This window comes from Camelus ferus, chromosome 3, assembly GCF_009834535.1.
Source record: "Camelus ferus isolate YT-003-E chromosome 3, BCGSAC_Cfer_1.0, whole genome shotgun sequence".
In the NCBI taxonomy this organism is placed as follows: domain Eukaryota; kingdom Metazoa; phylum Chordata; class Mammalia; order Artiodactyla; family Camelidae; genus Camelus; species Camelus ferus.
In genome coordinates, this window is record NC_045698.1 from 36,623,986 (window position 1) to 36,642,779 (window position 18,794).

General features: G+C 40.7%; 1 protein-coding gene and 1 non-coding gene across 5 annotated transcripts in view; one reads left to right on the top strand and one right to left on the bottom strand.

Annotated features, from left to right (window-relative positions):
• ANKRD55 (ankyrin repeat domain 55) overlaps positions 1 to 18,794 on the bottom strand; it is a 661,295-nt gene that overhangs the window by 237,203 nt on the left and 405,298 nt on the right. For all 4 annotated transcript variants that reach the window (XM_032472436.1, XM_032472450.1, XM_032472447.1 and 1 more), the window contains 2 exons: positions 8,784 to 8,917; positions 7,531 to 7,626 (listed from right to left, as the gene is read on the bottom strand). The gene's annotated coding sequence lies outside the window, so the exon portion shown is untranslated. The remainder of the gene's footprint in view (positions 1 to 7,530; positions 7,627 to 8,783; positions 8,918 to 18,794) is intronic.
• LOC116662899 lies at positions 12,328 to 12,434 on the top strand. Its single transcript, XR_004318982.1, has one exon. It is a non-coding gene; the product is annotated as a U6 spliceosomal RNA (small nuclear RNA).

Below are 18,794 nucleotides of genomic sequence, written 5' to 3' on the forward strand. Positions count from 1 at the left end.
CCTTCCATGACTCCTTCACTCAGCTTATGGCTCTCCTCCATGCTCAACCAATCTTCCAGACAAACTTCACTAAAGCAATTGCCCTATTACAGTGAATTGGTTCACCTACTGGTATTTCACAATTGAGTTATAAGTCCTTGGAAAGGCTCTTTGATAATACGAACTACATGTTTTTTCATATTTATATCCCCAGGACCCAGCACAACACCTGGCACACAGTAGGTGCTCAATAAATGATGGTAACTGTCTATATCACTTAGGAATGAATTTGGCTGCAGGTGATTAAAATACATGACTAGGAGTAGCTTGAAAAAATAGGGAGTCATTTTCCACAGATAACAAGACCTCTGGAAGCAGACGGTTACTGTTGTTAGCTTAGCTGTTCACTGATGCCATCAGAGGCCTTGGCTCTTTCAATCTTTCCCTTTTCAATTTATTCTCAGTACCACAGACAGAACAGTCTTGTTAAAATGTAAGTCAGACCACATTACAGCTCTACTCACAGTCCTTACATGAGCATTCAAGGTACCACCCAGTTGAATGCCTGCTTTCCTTTTCTCTATAGTACTTAACACCATGTGACATACTGTATCTTTTACTATTATATAGTATATATTGTCTTTCTCTCCTACCACCACTAAAATATAAGCTTCAAAAAAGCAAGGGCTTTTGTATGCTTTGCTCACTTCTCTATCTCTAGCAATTACAACAGTGCCTGGCACATAGGAGACACTCAGTAAACATTAGTTGAATAAATGAATTAATTAAACTCTACCTCTCTTAGAATTTTAGCTTTGTCCTCATCTTTGTTGCCTCATGGTTATATAATGGATGCTGCTTTCCAGACATCATATACATGTCCAAGGCAGAGGGAAGGAGAGGATGGGAAGAGTGGTGCCAGTCACATGGGTCCCCTTTTATCAGGAAAGCAAAAGTCCCAAGCAGACTTCAGCTTACATCTTATTGGCTCAGGTTATGTCACAAGCTCCTGCCAGAGGTGAGAACACCTAGGAACCAAGTAGGTAACTGGCCATCTTACTATCCTGAGCAAAGTTGGTAAGGTGGGGGAGAGCTGGACATGGGATAAGTAACTAAAAGTGTCTGCTGTGAAACTGCTGAAGGAAGAACCCACACCTTGGGAACAGAGTGAGAGCTATACTACCCTCTCCTCGAATCACTCCTCTGCATCTCACCCCTTCTTGTCCCAGGTGGTCTGGCCCTGGCCACTGGAGTGACAATGAAAGGGGCAGGCAGCCTGTGGTCTGAGCCTCAGGGAGTGCAACAGAGACATAAATGTCTGCTTCCTTGAAGCTTACAGGAAGGCGAGCATGTAATAGTGTACAAACGATTGCACCTCTCAGGCTCACCGGTGCACTCAGCCTTGATCAGGCAAAGAGCTCCTTCAGAGCCTCTGAACTTGGTCACCACAGATTGACACTGTCTGGCCTTTGGGTCCCCAGACTGCACATTGATGAAACTTTGGCAACTGTTAAATTGCCTGTAGATGTGTCCAGTCAGGCAGAAATTTCAGGCAGTGTCCTCCAGGCTCTGTGTGTGCTTTCTCTAGAAACAGATTGGGACCCAGAACCCCTCTCTGCCTAGTGGGTCTACACTGCTCTGTGTTCTCCAGGAAGTGACTGAAGCTTATCTGAACTCGAGGGAACCATGTGACAGTGTCTTAGGAGATGGTTCTCATGACACATGTAGCAAAAGGCATCCAGGGAGAAAAGACAAGTCTAAAGATGTCAGGACCTTGAATGTTAAGGCCTGAGGCACGGTGTCACAATGAAATTCCTTTCAGTTATTCCAGCTCTCACCTTGATTCCACTATGATACCTGTCATTTTGCTCCTCACTAGGTGAGGGGGTCCATGAGAAAAGTGGCTGTGCGCCCATCATCTTTTTGTACCTTGAGCACTTAGCACACTGTCTAGTGTATAGTAGGTGCACAATAAATGGGCACTGAATGAATGAACAAAAGGTTCTCTGGAAACAGGATGTGACTGAATGTGGGAGTAAGAGGCCAGAGGGAATACCATGTACCCTGTGGGTTGCACAGTACTTCTCCATTGCCTTTGTATTAAAATCTAAATATTTTAAACAATTTCAAAGATTAAATACTTAGATCTTCCTCTCTACTTTTGTTGCCACTGAACAGAAAGAGGAAAAATGCAAGCTTATCCATGGAATTTAAAAAGTTATCAAATAATTTAATATCAAGATAGACCACTCACAGCTAAAAAAATTCCATGATTCTGAGATTCCCCCTCAGCTTTATAATGTGAGAATACTTACTACCAAAGGGATAACTTTGATCCAAGTAAGTTTGTTAGTGTAATCCCCAAATATCTCTAATTGAACATGATTACTTTTTAAAAAATAAATGCAATACCTTCAGTAGCTAATTTCTTGCTCATTTAATTAAAATGTCTGTCATCTCAGATGTGGCATCCAGAGGCTGAAAGTCCCAAAAAGAAGGAAAGTATTTTCCCTGAATCATGTCCTGGAGTATTTCCAGAGCTTATAATGGTGGAAAGGCAATCCTCTCTTATCTCCTGTGCCAGCCAGCAGCATTCTGTCCAGACTGCTCCCACATACTCTCACCCAGATGAACTGTATTTAAAGAGACTACATCCTTGACCTGAACACCCTTTGATTTAGAACCCCGGCTGTTCCTGGCCCAAGAATTCAGAAAGAAAAAAAGAAAGAAGAGCTATAGTTATAATCCCCTCCCTCTGGCCCCCAATTGTGAGCACCCACAGGCTTGGGAAGTTTATCAATGTGGTGGAAGAAGATAGTTGCTTCTCAATAGCTACCACGTTCGATATCCCTGTGGCCACTGTGTCTGCTATTGTTCCTTTCTGCTGTAAGGAAAGGTGCACATGAAGTCACTACACAGGACTGTCCTATGTGATGTGATGCCACGATTCGGCCGTCTTGTACAGTACAGCTTTTCATTCCAGGATCGACCATTGTGCCGCTGTTTCGGAGGCAGCTTGGCATGAGCACAGAAAGTCCATACAGCCACCCACAACTTGATCTACTAGTTGTGAACGGAAACTTTTGAACACGCTCCACTGGCTGCACAATGGTACCATTTATTACTTTAGTCTCAGGGGGAAACGTTTGCTGTGTGAATAATACCAGGGACTTATGTAAGCCTCTTCATTTTCAGGGAGCTTTATGGGTGTCAGCAAATTCACACAACACCCTAGTAAGGTAGCAAGGCATTGTTGTGCCTTCTTTGCAGAGAGAGAACCCAGATCACAGAATCAGATTTCCCAAGACCAAATGGACAATAAGTGGCATAGACTTGTTTCCAGAGAGACCCATACTCTTCTGCTAGAGAGCAAAATTTCCCACCTACAGAAAGACTCCACAGGGCTCTATCCTGGACTTAACACTTGAGGATAATGACCCTGACTTTTGACACATCTCCTAATGTTGCCTTACCTTAGGTTTTGAATAGATGGGTGCAAAGGGCAAGACACGGTGGAGGCACCCACATAGGATAGTGATAAAGGTTTTGGCATCTCTCACATGTGTTGCCATTGAGGGACTGTCCAATCTATACTCACAGGATCATGGAGGGAGGAGCTGAATATTCATAAAGCCCCGTGAGAAAAAGCAGAACAATTCTTCCCACAATAGAGGACAGTTTTGTTGATTTCAAATGCTAGTTAGGAGACTGAGGAAAAGTTTTTGCTAACAGCTACAGGAACATGCCAAATATTTTCTGCAGTGAGTTGGACTGCAGCCTCCAGAAAGATATACCCAAATCTTAACCGTCAGACCTGTGGTTGTGACCTTATTTGGCAAATGGGTCTTTGCAGATATAACTAAGGATCTCAAGATGAGATCATTCCTGGATTTAGGGTAGGCCTAAATCCAATGACAGGCATCCTTAAAAGAGAAAGGCAGAGGGAGATTTGAGACACAGACTCAGGAAGAGGAAGACCATGTGAAGATGGAGGTGGAGACTGGAGTTATTCAGCTACAAGTCAACGGAACTCTGAGGATTGCTGGCAGCCATCAGAAGCTAAGAGAGAGGCAGGAATGGATTCTCCCTCAGACCCTCCATGGAGACAACTCGGAAAACGCCCTGATTTCAGTCTTCTGGACTCCAAAACTGTGAGAAAATAAATCTGTTGTTTTATGCCACCCAGTTTGTGGTTAATTTGTTACGGCAGCCTGAGGACACCAATACATTTGCTTCCACTCCTTCTTCTAATCCTCAGGATCATATGAATTTCAACTCAATTTAGCTAAATACATACCATGCCAAATCTTTTCATCTGTGTGTGCGTGTGCTGAGGGTATTATAACTCTAAGATGGTGACAATAGTGAATGAAGAAATGCATGGACATGACTTGCCCCATTGTGAAGGTAGAAGGGACACCTTAAAGGGAGGAAAAGTCAAGGACCAGTGGAGTGAATTCAAAATTCTGATCACAAAACAATAGTCTTCATATATTCTCTTCTCCAGGCCACTGCACTAAGAAACACATAGTGGGCCACAAAGTACCCCTTAAAAATCGTATGGCTATAATTATTATCAATTTAATACAAATTTATTACAAAAATTTAGCTAATATAAAGATTCATAATGTGGAAAATGACAACCTCCAATATGCATATGGTACATAACACTCTAATTTTTTTCTCTGAACATATTAACACTCTCTCTCTCCCCTCAGTCTTTTAAAAACTGGAATGGAGAATGGGTCTGCAGGACAGGCTGGTATCTACTAGTTTTTTGGCCTATTTCAGTTTGATGAAAGGAATGTTTGACTGAGTGTTCCTGGATGTAAGTCCTGCTTCTTCTAAATCTTGGGTCAGGCACAAAACTCTCACTAAATACACCTGAGCTGAGATTACGTTTTTGGTGAAGTACAGATTAGTAAACTTTTTCTGTCAAAGGCTGGATAGTAAATATGTCAGGTGTAGCAGACTATGAGGTCTCTGTTGTAACTACTCAGCCCTGCTGTTGTAGTGTGAAAGTGGTTGTAAGTGATGTATAAACAAACGAGCATGGCTGTTGTATTATTATTCTGTTGTTACATAACAAATGACCACAAACGTAGTGGCTTAAAACAACACTCATTTATTATTTCTAGTTCTGCAGGGTAGAAGTCTGGGTGGACTTAGCTGAGTTCTCCACTTAGGGTCTCACAAGACATGAAAGTGTTGGCTGGAGGAACTCTTATCTTCAGGCTCTAGAGAAGAACTCACTTCCAAGCTCACTCAGGGTGGTGGTTATAAGATCAAGCAAAAAACCTTGAAGGAACACCAAAACAGTAATCGTTGTGGTATCCTACATAATGTCTTAGTCACAGTAGGTACTCAGTGAGTAAGTGAATGAACAAAAACTGGGTGCCAGAAGAGGCAAAGGAGATAAAATGCACCCCAGCCGTTCTGGTGCTGAGTCCACCGCTGTGGGTAGAATAAAATAACCCAACCACTGCTTGGAATATGAGCTCAGGCATGGCCTAGGGGAGTCCCAAGCGGCCCAGAGCCCAGACTCTAGAACCTGTGATACTTCCCTCAGGCTCCAAAGTGAAAGCACTGTAATGAAAAGAGTCGTGTAACAGTTAACATCAACCCAGCACACTCTGTCTTGATCACTGGGCTCAAAAGCCAAGTGAAATGCTCAATAGTCTTTCCCTGAGATGCCAGGTTCAGTGTCAGGGTTTGGGTCTCCTTAGTGACAGGCTGGCCTGCCTGGCTGGGCAACAGTGCTGCAGTCCAGACTAGTGGCACTGTGTTTCTTGGTAGGCAAAATGGATGGATGGGAGAGGCATTTTCTAATTGGAAATGAGAAGGATCATGTTATTGGCTGAGGCCATATCAGAGAAACAGTATTCACTCTGGAAAATCTGGGAGAAAGTGTCCCAGTACGTGAACTCTCCAGGACCTGGATTCACAGAGGATGAGAGGGGATCCTAGGGACCACCAGCTTCAACACTCATTTTTGATGTGGAAAGAAACCAAGTCTCAAGGACATTATATTACTTCCCCAAATGTCCCAAGCTAGTTAGTGAGAGTGAACGAAGAGCCTATTTATTGGGATTCTCAGTAAAATGCCATTTGTGCTCCACATCCTCTCTTCTTTATTTGTCCAAGTTCTTGCATTTTCACGTAGGTTAGCACTTTAACCTGAATTGTGCCAGAGATAATTGTTCCTTATTGCTCCTCCCACTGTCACAGCACCTCTCTGGGCTGTTGTCACTTTTTACCTTATATTTCAGAACACTAAAGAAAGTGCTTCCTGCCTGCATTTTCATGGGTCCTTCTCTCCTGGTTGCTATTTTAGATAACATATCAAGTCTGCTGGTAAGGAATCAGAGCCTCAGCGGCACCCTGGTTTGATTTGGAGACTGTCTGGTTGAGGTCACAGCAATTCTTACATTAACTATCAATACCCAAGGAAGATGGGAAGAGAATTCCAAAAGATTTATTTGCATTTCTACTAATTTATGTCTAAGTTTTCCTTAAAGTGGAGAGTTCTGATTTCTCTCCACCACCTTAGCCATACCTTAAATCTTTGAAGAACATGCTTCTCATCAGACCCCTTCCCTACCAGTGGGTAACGTCTTTTCTTGGCCAACCCATCCCCAGTATCTCAGGATCCCCGTGGTTCCTGCCTTCAATTCCATCTACTTAGTCCCATCTCCAGGCCTCCTGTTCAACAGCTTGGGAGAGCATCATCTAGGAGTATTAAGAGCTGAGCTTCCACCAGGGAATTCTCTGGACTGCAATTCCCCAAACCTCTTCTCTCTTGCAAGGCTTCAGGATGGCTCCAGCATGACGTAGTGGTCTCATCCTTCTATTCTGCAGCTTGGCCTCCCTTGGTGTTGTTTGATATCCCTCCCTAGCATGACAGGGAGGTCATATCTTTTCACCAACACCGGGCTCTTCCAGCTCTTCCACAAATTTGTGCCCCTCACTTATCCCATGTACAGCTGTGGGACATGGTGATTTTTGTGGCATTTGGCACTCACTGGGCTTTCTTTTCTTTTCACTGTTAAAACTCACTTATTACTCTTATACTGTCCCCTGCATCACCCCTCTTAGACAATTCACTCTTTTTGTTCCCCAGAGCCATTCCTCTTGGAGACTATGGGACTAATGCACCTGGATGGGTTCAGAAGGCCCTGCAGAAATGACACCATGAAGTCGCCTACAGAGAGCTGCCACCCTGCTAAGAGTTCAGGAAGGAACTCTGCTGTTTGCTTGCTCAGGTGGGGCCTCTGCCCCCACCTCTTGCCAAGAGCACCATCAGTAAAAATTAGGAAGCAGCCTCTATCCCCCTTCCTCCCCACATGCTTCACAACTGTTTCTTGAGGAAGCTATTGCATCCTCATGGCTACCAGCTCTGCAGGTCTTGGGACCCCCATTCTGAGGCCCCTTGCTTGATTCACTGCCCTCAGTCCTCTTTCTCTTTCCATTTTCTTAGAGCAACTGTGCTCATGCAATGAAGGCAAAGCTTGTGTTGTTGAAGCCACAGCTGTTTCCACACACGACACTTACCTTTCTCTTCCTGATCCTGGACAACAGGCCCTGAATGTACGGCTTCTACCTTGGCAGGGGCATTCCTGTCTCAGCTCTGTCACCTGAAGTTTGGTCCTACAGGAGAGATACGGGTGTTACTTGTTATTACCTTTGCCCAGGATTGTTTTGAACCTTAAAAAAAAATTTTTCTTTTCCTATTTTATAAGCAAAATGTTATGCCCAACCACCCAAAAAGATCTTGACATGACCCATCTAGGGAGACAAGATCCCACCCCCAACAGCTGTCCCCTTTGAAAACTCATGATGCAGATTCCCTCCAGCAAAGAGAATTTCTCAAACTTAACTTGGCTTATATTATGAAAACAGTGGCCTTTTATTGGTTCCCAAATTATAAAATTCTGTTATAATATGAAATACATTTTTTTCAAAGTATACATACATTTCCTTCTAGAAATGCTGAGACACATCCCCAGGAATTCTCTTCATCTGTGTTAGAAAACCAATGCTATGAAACGTAAGGAAAATAAAATGGAATGGGTGGAGGCCACACAAAGAAAAGCTCTGTGGGATCCAGAGAGAAACAGAGCAGAATCCCTTTATGAAGCTGCCTTTTCAGATGCTTTCCAAGCTGAGGGATGTTCTCAGAAATGGGGATGTGTTCTGTCTCAACATGCACACCATGCCCATTGTGTTTAAAATAGCACAGTTCTGTGTATTATGCTATATATTTCCCAAATGAAAAAGTTTTCACCTCAACTCCAGAAAAGCCCTGCTTTATAAACTTCTTTAAGTGCAAGGAGTTCAATATGACTCTTGCACCAGCTAGTCAATTTCATCATTTACCATTAGTAGATCCTTGAGAAGCCATGTGAAGACCTCCAGTCTACAGAGTTAATTGCAAGCATATAAACTCAAATACCCCCAGCCAGGGAAGGAAAGGGCTGTGCATGTGCATTTTGGGTAAGGGAGTCAGGGCTGGTGGAATTCTAATAGAGAAACAGAGATCACAGCTTGCAGGGCTCTCCTTTGAACCTGATCATTTTTAAGCTTTGCCTCTCCCTGAGCAGTAATAAGAGTTGATGCGATGTGTCATAATCCCAGGGTGTGAAGAGAGACACGAAATGTGCTTCATATTATGACAGATTTTATAATTTGGGAACCAATAAAAGGCCACTGTTTTCATAAGTGATTTCGATCACTTCAGCTCAGCAGACGCAAGGAAAAAAAAATCAACATGACAATCTAACAGACGTGATAACAGGAATCATTACCCAGGCTGGTCAACTCTGCATGGTCTTGTCTGCCTTGGCCCCACAAAGCTCCACTGTCCAGTTAAACATACCTAGACTGGCACTTTAAGAGACACACACAAACATGGGCTAAGATTGTGCTGAATAGGACTGACCTGAAAGAAACAGAGGGGAAAAGATGGTATTAATGGCTCCCTTTCATATCAACAGTATTCAGTTAGAAAAGGAGTAGAGGGTTCAGACATTTTTTTAATGCCCCCAAACCTTACTATGTATCCAGGATATTTTGGGTTCTGTTTAGTATTTGATTTGAGTTTCAACTATTTTAGCAGTAGACTAAGTAAAAGCTGAGTGAATCACATGCATTAAAATCCTGAAAGCCTTTCCCAATCTAAAGACAGCTAGTAACTTTTTAGCCTACATTTTACATGAGGAAAAAACGAATGTTTCAATAAAGTGTCCCAAATTCTTAGAAGAATCAGAGATAAGAAGCTCCCGTCAGTGACTTCAGTGTCGCCGGCCCAATTTAGCAGTTTGGGCTTTGGCAGCAGTCCTACTGACAGGACAGAGGGCTCTTTGGGAAGACAGAGGCGATTTGAAAGATGAGTGTTATTTATAAATTATCTCCAGATGGTCCAGTTCTTACAATTTCTAAGTTGCTCAGATTTTCAGAGTGGAAATTTTATTCATAAATCATTTGAGGTTGATTTGGTCTAAGCAGGGACAATTTTGAGAACACAAATGACAAAAAGAAGGCAAAACAGTCTCTCCTGGGACCACTCAGGAGACTTGCCCTTGCTTGTGATGCCTTAGTTAATCACCATCTGCATTCTACTTTACAATTCACAAAGCCCTTTTCTCAGACTCTCAGACGGGCCTCACCCTTTGCACCTGGGAGGAACTGCTGACATCTTCCAGGGAGGGAACCAAACAGAATCATTAATTTACTGTTAGAGTCTGTCTGTCTATCTATCTATCTATCTATCTATCTATCTTTCTTTCTTTCTTTCTTTCTATCTACCTACCTACCTACCTACCTATCTGTCTGGCACAGGTTAGGGATTAGAGTTCCAATTCTACCTGTTTCCTTAAGCATTTCCCCCTATCAGGAGCTGTGTCTGATCTACACTTAGCCATTTCCCTCCTGCCATCCCTCCCTTCCTCTCTCAGTCTCTCTCTCGCCATTTCTTCCTTCTATCCTTCTGTTCTTCCATCGTTTCTTCCATTTAACCAACAATTACTTATTAGGCCCTTACTATGTGCCAGGCATGGGGTTGGGTTAGGTGTTGATCAGAGTTTGGAACACTCTTTCTTCAGATGGCAGGGGAGAAAAAAGAAAGGCCTGAGCCCTCCCTTGCCACGGAGCTCTGTAGAAGCTCATAAATTCCAGTACATGAGAGTCCATGTATACAATGGGAAAAAACTCTTACCATTTCTACTTTCGCTAATGATGAATGTAAGACTCTGGGGAAAGATAATCTGCCCAAGGTTATAAAATTATAAGTAAAGTTGGTGGGGGCAGGGGGGGGCGCTCCTTTGGGCCTTTAGACACAACTGGCCATGATTCTTCTGGATATGTTTTTGGTTTAGCTGAAGAAGGGAAAGAGAGGGGCAGTCATGTGTTACCAGTCCTACTCAGTGGACCACAGCTGAAGGAATGGCTTTGAATCATAGACAACACCTGGCTCAAAGCAAGGCATTCAGGGATTTTAGAATAAGTGATCCAGAGGAACATTAAGAAAAGTTGTTCAAAATTATGGTTACCAGGGGTAAAGGGGGTGGGAAGGGATAAATTGGGAATTTGAAATTACACTTCTTGGGGAATAATGGAAATGTTAGCTACGTTGATTGTGGTGGTGGTTACATTGGTGTAAACATCTATCAAAATTCATCAGATTGTATATTTGAAACATGTGTAGTTTACTGTACAGTAATCATACCACCATAAAAGTCTTAAAAAAAAAAAAGAAAAGTTGTTCATTCCTGCCTGAGTTTACTGACTGATGTGCATAACATACATAAAAACAGGACAAGAAAAATGTACCTAAAGGAAAAAATGACTGATACAGCAAGAAAATCATGGGAATATAGGTATGTTATTCATTTGGAAGGCCAACTGCTAGCATAATACATACCTGTAAAACTGATTTATAAATTAATTCTCTAGGAGGAATAATCCAGTGGTTATTCTAGCAATGTTGATTGCCACAGATGTAAGAATGCAATAATAAAAAGAAGTAGGACAAGGAGAGCTAACCTGGAGTTTCTCAAACTCAAGAATATATTGAAACTACCTGGAGGGTTTGTTAAGACCTGCATCAGTAGGCTCACCCCCAGAGCTTTTGATTCAGTATGTCTAGGGTGGGGCCTGAGAATTTGCATTTCTAATGAGCTCCCTGGTGAAGCTGAGCAGCCTCTCCACCTGGGAGCACAGTGAGAACTCTTTGAGTTAGAGACCATCTTCAGGAAGAGCACAGAAAGGCATGGATGGCAAGAAGTATATGATTGAATGGTGTAGGCATCTGGTGTTAGGGACTTAAGAAATTGGGCTAGGTAGTGGAGAACTCTGAGTTAAAAAAAAAAAAAAAAGGAAAGACAAGACATTTTCTAAAGCAACAAAAAGACATTAAATGTTTTTGATGAGAAGCATGGTGGATCTGAAACAACCTGTGTTTCAGAAAGATAACTCCAGAGACAAGGTAAGGGGTCTAGGTCTTTTTGAAAGCAGAAGAATTTTCTTGGGTGGAATCGTGGCTATCCTGTGTCATTTCATGATAAAGTAAACTAAATGAGATAGAGAAATTAAGTGAAATGATACAAAATAAACTGACATTATCTTTAAAAAAAAACTCCAGTATTATCTAACAATATAATACAATTGATTTATTTTTAATTTAAGCAATATATATACTTTTTATAGAAATTTTGGAAAATACAAAACTAGAGAGAAAAAAGGTCAATTACCCAAATTTTTACCAGTTCCAGAAAACAACTAGTAACTTTTTAGTACATTGTCTCAATCTTTTTTATGCATAAGAGTATTTTACTCTTTGTGTTGTGACCGCACTATAAATAAGTTTTTTCCTACCTAACTTTATAAAAATTATTTTCTTAAGTCATTGTAAACTCTTGCTAAATACAATAGTTGCATACGAGTGTGCTATAGCAGTTACTGATATTTGCCTAACAGTCATATTCTGGATTTTCCCTGCCTGCTGAATCCTGATGTTTTTAGGCCCATACCCCCCCTTATTTGACTTAAGTAAATCTTGATTAACATAAAATAATCATGGTAGTTCCCTCTCGCCAGTAATTAATTTAATGGCTCTCCATCATGTTAGAAAATGTCAGTCTTTTCCTTTGACAAAGTTCTCCATGATGGTAGCAGGTTGAACAATGGCCTCCAAAGTTAAGGTCCTAATCCCTGGACCAGTAAATGTTACTTATTTGGAAAATGGCTCTTTCCAAATGTGATTAAGTTAAAGATCTTTTGATGAGTAGATTATGCTGAATTATCTGGCTGGGCCCTAAATGCCACCACAGGTGTCCTTATAAGAGACAGGCAGTGCTTGATTCTGCAGCACATATACTAAAATTGGAACAATACACAGAAGATTATCAAGGTCCCTGCACAAAGATGATGTGCAAATTTGTGAAGTGTTCCATATTAAAAAAGAGAGAGAGAGAAAGAGGCAAGGGAGATTTCACACAGAAGAGAAGGTGATATGAAAATGGAGCACAGAGAGATTTGAAGATTCTCCTCTAGAACCCCCCCAGAGGGAGCACGGCCCTATTGACACCTTAATTTTGACCCAGTGATACTGATCTTGGATTTCTTGTCTCCAAAACTCTGACAGAATAAATTTCCATTGTTTTGTGTCACCAAGTTTGATGTCATAGCAGCTATAGACAACTAACACAGTGACCTAGTTCAAATCTTTCTTGAAATGTTGTGTCTCAGTTCTGGTCAATCAGACATAGTCTATGGAATGGAAAGTTCTTTTCGGAAAAATGTTGCTCTTTTAAAGAAAGACGTGCAGGGGAAAAAAGTCTCATTTCTTCTGCTGAACGTTGTTGTATCTACATGTAACATTAGAACTATGGGCAGCCATCTTGTGACTATGAGGCATGTCAGCCTGAGAATAAGTCAAAGAGGCAAGGATGGGAGAGCAGAAAGATAGAACAAACTTGGGCCTTGGGCCTAACATCATCTAACAGCTTTGATTAACCAGCCCTGGGACTTCCCTATGGTGAGACTTCTTACATGAGATAATCTTCTTCTGTGAGATTAATGTGACTTTAAGGCTATCTTTAGTTTGGTTTTGCCTTACTTTCAGCTGACAGCAACACACCAGATGCAAGCATCAAATGGATTATACTGTAACCTAGGAACTGGCAAACTTTAGGCCTGCAAACAGCTGCCTGGTTTTACAAGTAAAGTTTTATTAGAACACAGCCTCACCCAGAGACCACTGGCTATGCTCTTTTGCATCACAACAGCAAAGGTGAATAATTATGATGTGGATCAATTGGCCCACAAGCCTAAAATTATGTTATCTGACCCTGTAAGAAGAAGTTTGCAAATTTTGGCCATTCTTAAATACAACCATTCTTTTATTGTTGGAGATTATTTTTCTAGTTTGTTGAAAAATGATCTTCTTTACACAAGTTTTTAAACCTGTCACTTGGTCATATTTCTGCATATAAGACCGAGTGCTATACATAGAGAAAGAGTCCAATAAGAAAAGAAATAATGCAGGCATGGGAACAATTTACAATCATCTCCTAGGTCATCTAGGATCTTATCAGAGTCTGCCAAGGATTGTGGCCAATGTGTGAGATTGCATTTTCCACCTATAAATAAGTACAGGTGACTAAAACAACTAAATTCAAAATTATAGCCTAATCTAGAAGAACAAGAAAACAAGACTTTCTTTCCCTATTTTAAGTTTAAATCAGCCAAACTAAACTTCCTCCCAGGCTGCTGGTGGAACTTACATCACAGTGAATGTTATTACAGCTGAGAGAGAAAGGGCCCTGAACCCAGTTTCCAGTAGGCAAGCTTGAAGCACCCTACTTCACAGATGCAATCTATGCTGGGGAGATAACTACTATTTAGTATATAAAGCAGGACTCAAATTGTATCATGTTAATGGAGCCAACTGTGTATTTACTGATGTTTGACTCTATGTCACATCCTCTCTCAATTAAAGAAGAAAAATGTCACTTCTTTTTAAAAAGGTCCCCAAACTGCACTGTGCTCTGAAGGCACCTTCCTTTAAGGGACCTGGTGGCAGGCAGTCCTACATTTAGAATTGTGGCTGCACAAAAGCAGGCTGCAGGAGGGAGTCACTGACCAAATAACCCTTTGAACTTCGCAGGGAAGTCAAGCTGCAGCTGCCCCCAACCAGACATTTCTACTGGCTTTCCCAGAAGCTGCTCGGGGGTATCTATGGATACAGAAAGAACAAGATGTTTGCATCTCCTAACTTTCTGTAGGGACTTCCAGGTTGCCCCTGAGGCAAAGCCCAAATTAAACTGGTGAGGTGCATAGGGACCTGAAATAATCCTTGAGGATGAGCTGCACCTTGCCCTTTTGTCAGGAGGAGTCATCTAGGACGACCCTGGCATCCTGGAGGGAGTCCTGAGTGAACAGCCCCTGAAGGCAAGGCTCCATAAATGCCCAGGATCTGGCGATGCTACACACACACACACACACATACGCGCGCGCCCGCGCGCAGTGTTCCAGCCTCAGAATATGATCAATAGAGACAGAGAGTTTCAACTCCATGAATATTCAACAAGAATCAATAAAAGTGCTTTTGGAATGCTCCCATCTGGGACTTCCAGCCTGTGCCACAGTTACTTTCTTTCCAAAACATCTGATACAGCAGCCTTCCACTTCCTTTTCCAAAGAATGCTGGACCTGTGTTAGGTTTTCCATATCAACTGTGCAAAACAATGACTTCTCCCCCTTCATTTCTTAACTGAGACAGACATTAAAAATGTGTAAGTGAGAAAGCATTCATTTTATTGAAGGTTTTCAATTCTTATAATATTTAAAGTAAAAATGATAACTCATAAACAACTGAAGTAAATAAATTTTTTGAGTTAAGACATTAAGAAAGGAGCAGTTAAAACTGAAGCACCTTTCCCTTAATAACTTGAAAGGGCTTTTGTACACGTTATCTGCTATCTCACTTTAATTTTGATATACAGCCCTATAAAATGAGCAGAGATAAGTACTGTTTATTCAATAGCTATTGAGGCTCAGAGTGATTAAACGACTTATAAAGGTTGCATTGTTTCCTTGTTAACCATGTTTATGATTATTAAAGTAGTCTGTGCTTCCAATATTTTAAAAAACAGAAACTTAGAAAAATTTAGAAAACTATCCATTATTTCATAACTTAAAAAAAAACCCTCAACCAAATAAAGGAGTCTGACTTGGCAGGAAGGTACGGATTTTACTATCAGACAGATAGATGTGCACAACCATCTGTAGTTTCAGAAAAGTTACTTGGCCCTCTGAGCCTCATTTTCTCATCTGTAAAATGGGCGTAGTAATAGCGACCATGCAGGATTGCGGTGAGAATTAGAAATAAAATATACAAAGCTTCTGGAACATCATGGAGCCATAATAAATAGTAGTTATTCACATTTGTGGGTATTTTCTTCCAGGATTGCATTCGGACATCAGTTGTTTGGGTTTTATATTTACTTTAAAATACTTCTTATATACAATGTTCTATCACAATACAAAAATTTATAGACATATACTCTTTATACACAAACTCTTTATAGACATTACTGCTTAAGAGAAAGTGCATATACAATCTTCCACAAAAATAATCCCTACTGCTGGACATAGAGGAAGTTTTCCATCTTCACTCTTAAAAATAACACAAAAATCTTTATGCTAAAGCTTTGTCCACATTAAATGCTCAGGATCAATTTCCAGAAGTAGAATGAATGGGTCAAAGGCCCATGGTCCTTGTGTTCTAATTGCTTTCTAAAAGGATTGTACCAATTCTCACAAGCAAAGCAGTTGAGAAGAGGGTCATCTCACCTCACTCTCACTAGTCTCTGTCTCCATCACTCTGGAAACCTGTGAAAACATGGTCACAAGGAGAACATCTCTCTGGTTTTGATTTATGTTTCCTTAGTTGAATGATGTTCAGTGAGGCTGAAGTTTTCCAAATATTCGTTAAGTTTATTTGCAAATTAATTGTTCTTTTCCCATTTTTGAAATCTTAGTGATTTTCCTATAGATCTATGTAAGTTCATTACATATGTGAAAAATGTGAACCCTGCTGAGTGACCTGTCACTAAGTCAAATAGGCAGGGACAAACAAGACAGCAATGACTGTGAGGGAAGGACTCTATCACAGGGGTCACTGGTGAAACTACTGGGTCCTCAGGCAAACTGGGCCCATGATTTCTTCAACTCTCTGAAGGTGTGCAGCTTCGAGAAAGTCAGGAAAGAGGGAGAGAATCACTTCACTAGCATTTGTTGAGTATTAAACCTGACTATTCAATCTCCTATGCGCCAGGTATTTATTGAGCAACTACCTGATGTCAGGATTGTTCTAAATGCCAGGGATGCTACAATGAAGAAAAGAGATGGGGTCTCCACTTTCACAGAGCTTATTTACTGAATGCTTCCAGAGGGTCAGGTGCATTTCCAAAGGTCTTCTCATCTGTCACCTCAAGAACCCTATGTGGTAAGTATTACTATTCGTATGTTTTTCAAGTATGAAAACTGAGTCTCCGAAAGTTTCTTTTACTTGGTCAGCAGCAGATAGCAAGCAGTTTAGTGATAGAAGCAGGGTTTGAACCCAGGCACCCAGGTTCCAAATCCTACATGTTTTTACTATCCTAATAAATAAGACAAAACCTCAAGTACAGGCAGTCCTTGTGCAGTGCTGTAAAAATGACCTAGCAGGCTGAAACTGTGCAAAATGAGCTTAATAATCACTGGGGAAAATTACAATTGTTTGCTGACTTTTAGAAATCTTTATCAAAATATTAAAAACACTCCAACTGCCAGTTATAAATATATAGGGAAATAAAAAGATAGCAAAACAAGTATTTATTTAGCACACTGTAGTTTTTTTTTAACACTTTATTGTGGTATGGTTCCTATACAGAAAACAACACATATTTCAGATGCACAATTTGATGAATTCTGATAAATGCATACACCCATGAAACCACCACCACAATCAAGATAGCTAACATTACCATCACTCCCCAAGAGGTAGCACACTGTAGTTTTAACAGATTGGAAATACTGAGAATTAAAGTATTTTATTTCTTTGTAAAGACATTATCTAGAGGAATTAGAATGGTGTTGGTCTTCTTGTCATATAACCTACAGTACAGAGTGAGTATCTTGTCTATGCCTTGGTAAATTGTCAGTCTCTTCTAAATTTAGATCTGCTTTTACCATTTTATCCTTTGCACTTTTAATGCCATGAAGTATCTGATAGTGTTTAATGTGTTTTTGGTTGTTTCTTTGTTTGGTTGGTTTTTTGCTGGTGTCACTTCCTCTAAGACATCTTCATCTTTTTGTCATTTTCCTCATTTATGGCAATAAGTTAACCTTCACTAAGTTCCTTCAGTTGCTTATCTTGAGTCTCTAGAATGGCTCCAGTGTCAACATTCCCATGCTCAGCTATATTTTCTAACTCCATTTACATTCCATTTAATTTTATTTACTACATTATCACTTTTTCTTTCTTTCTTCCCTTCTGTTTTTGTTGGCAAATCATTCCACTGACTATCCATTTTTGTAAAATGCCACATAGGTTATCATTGGAAGACAAGGAGGCAATCCAACTACACACTTTGCTGTCCATGTGTAAACTGAATAACAGAGGCACAGTGTCCAGTCATCTACAGAGTTTGAAAGAAGTGGCATAATTGGTAAATACTTATGGTGAGGCATATATTTAAGAAGTGATGAGCTCACCACTTCTTAAATATGTCCCCTGACAAGTTAGCACCGAAGTTTGTACTTCATGGAGGTACTCACAGTTCATATACCAGGGTATATGAAACATGTTGCTCGCAGAGACTGGTTTTATTTAAATAAACTAACTAAATTTTGCTGACTGAAATTCACACATATTGGAATCCTGCAAAATGAGGACTACTTGTATTATCTTTGGGTTTCTTGGCACTGGGTCTTGCATAACTGTAATAGTGAAATGATAGCACTTTTTAAAATGTTTTTATTGAGTTATAGTCATTTTACAATGTTGTGTCAAATTCCACTGTAGAGCACAATTTTTCAGTTATACATGAACTCTTTTTTTCACTGTGAACTACCACAAGATCTTGTATATATTTCCCTGTGCTATACAGTATAATCTTGTTTATCTATTCTGCATATGCCTGTCAGTATCTACAAATTTTGAAATCCCGGTCTGTCCCTCCCCACCCCCCACCCCTTTGGCAACCACAAGTTTGTATTCTATGTCTGTGAGTCTGTTTCTGTTTTGTATTTATGGTTTTTTTTAGATTCCACATATAAGCTATCTCATGGTATTTTTCTCTTTCTTTCTGGCTTACTTCACTTAGAATGACATTCTCCAGGAACATCCATGTTGCTGCAAATGGTGTTGTATTGTCAGTTTTATGGCTGAGTAGTATTCCATTATATAAATATACCACATCTTCTTTATCCAGTCATCTGTGGATGGATATTGAGGCTGTTTCCATGTCTTGGCTGTTGTAAATAGTGCTGCTATGAACATTGGGGTGCAGGTGTCTTTTTGAAGTAGGGTTCCTTCTGGATATATGCCCAGGAGCGGGATTCCTGGGTCATATGGTAAATCTATTCCTAGCCTTTTGAGGAATCACCATACTGTTTTCCACAGTGGTTGCACCAAACTGCATTCCCATCAGCAGTGTAGGAGGGTTCCCTTTTCTCCACAGCCTCTCCAGCATTTGTCATTTGTGGACTTTTGAATGATGGCCATTCTGACTGATGTGATGTGATACTTCATTGTAGTTTTGATTTGCATC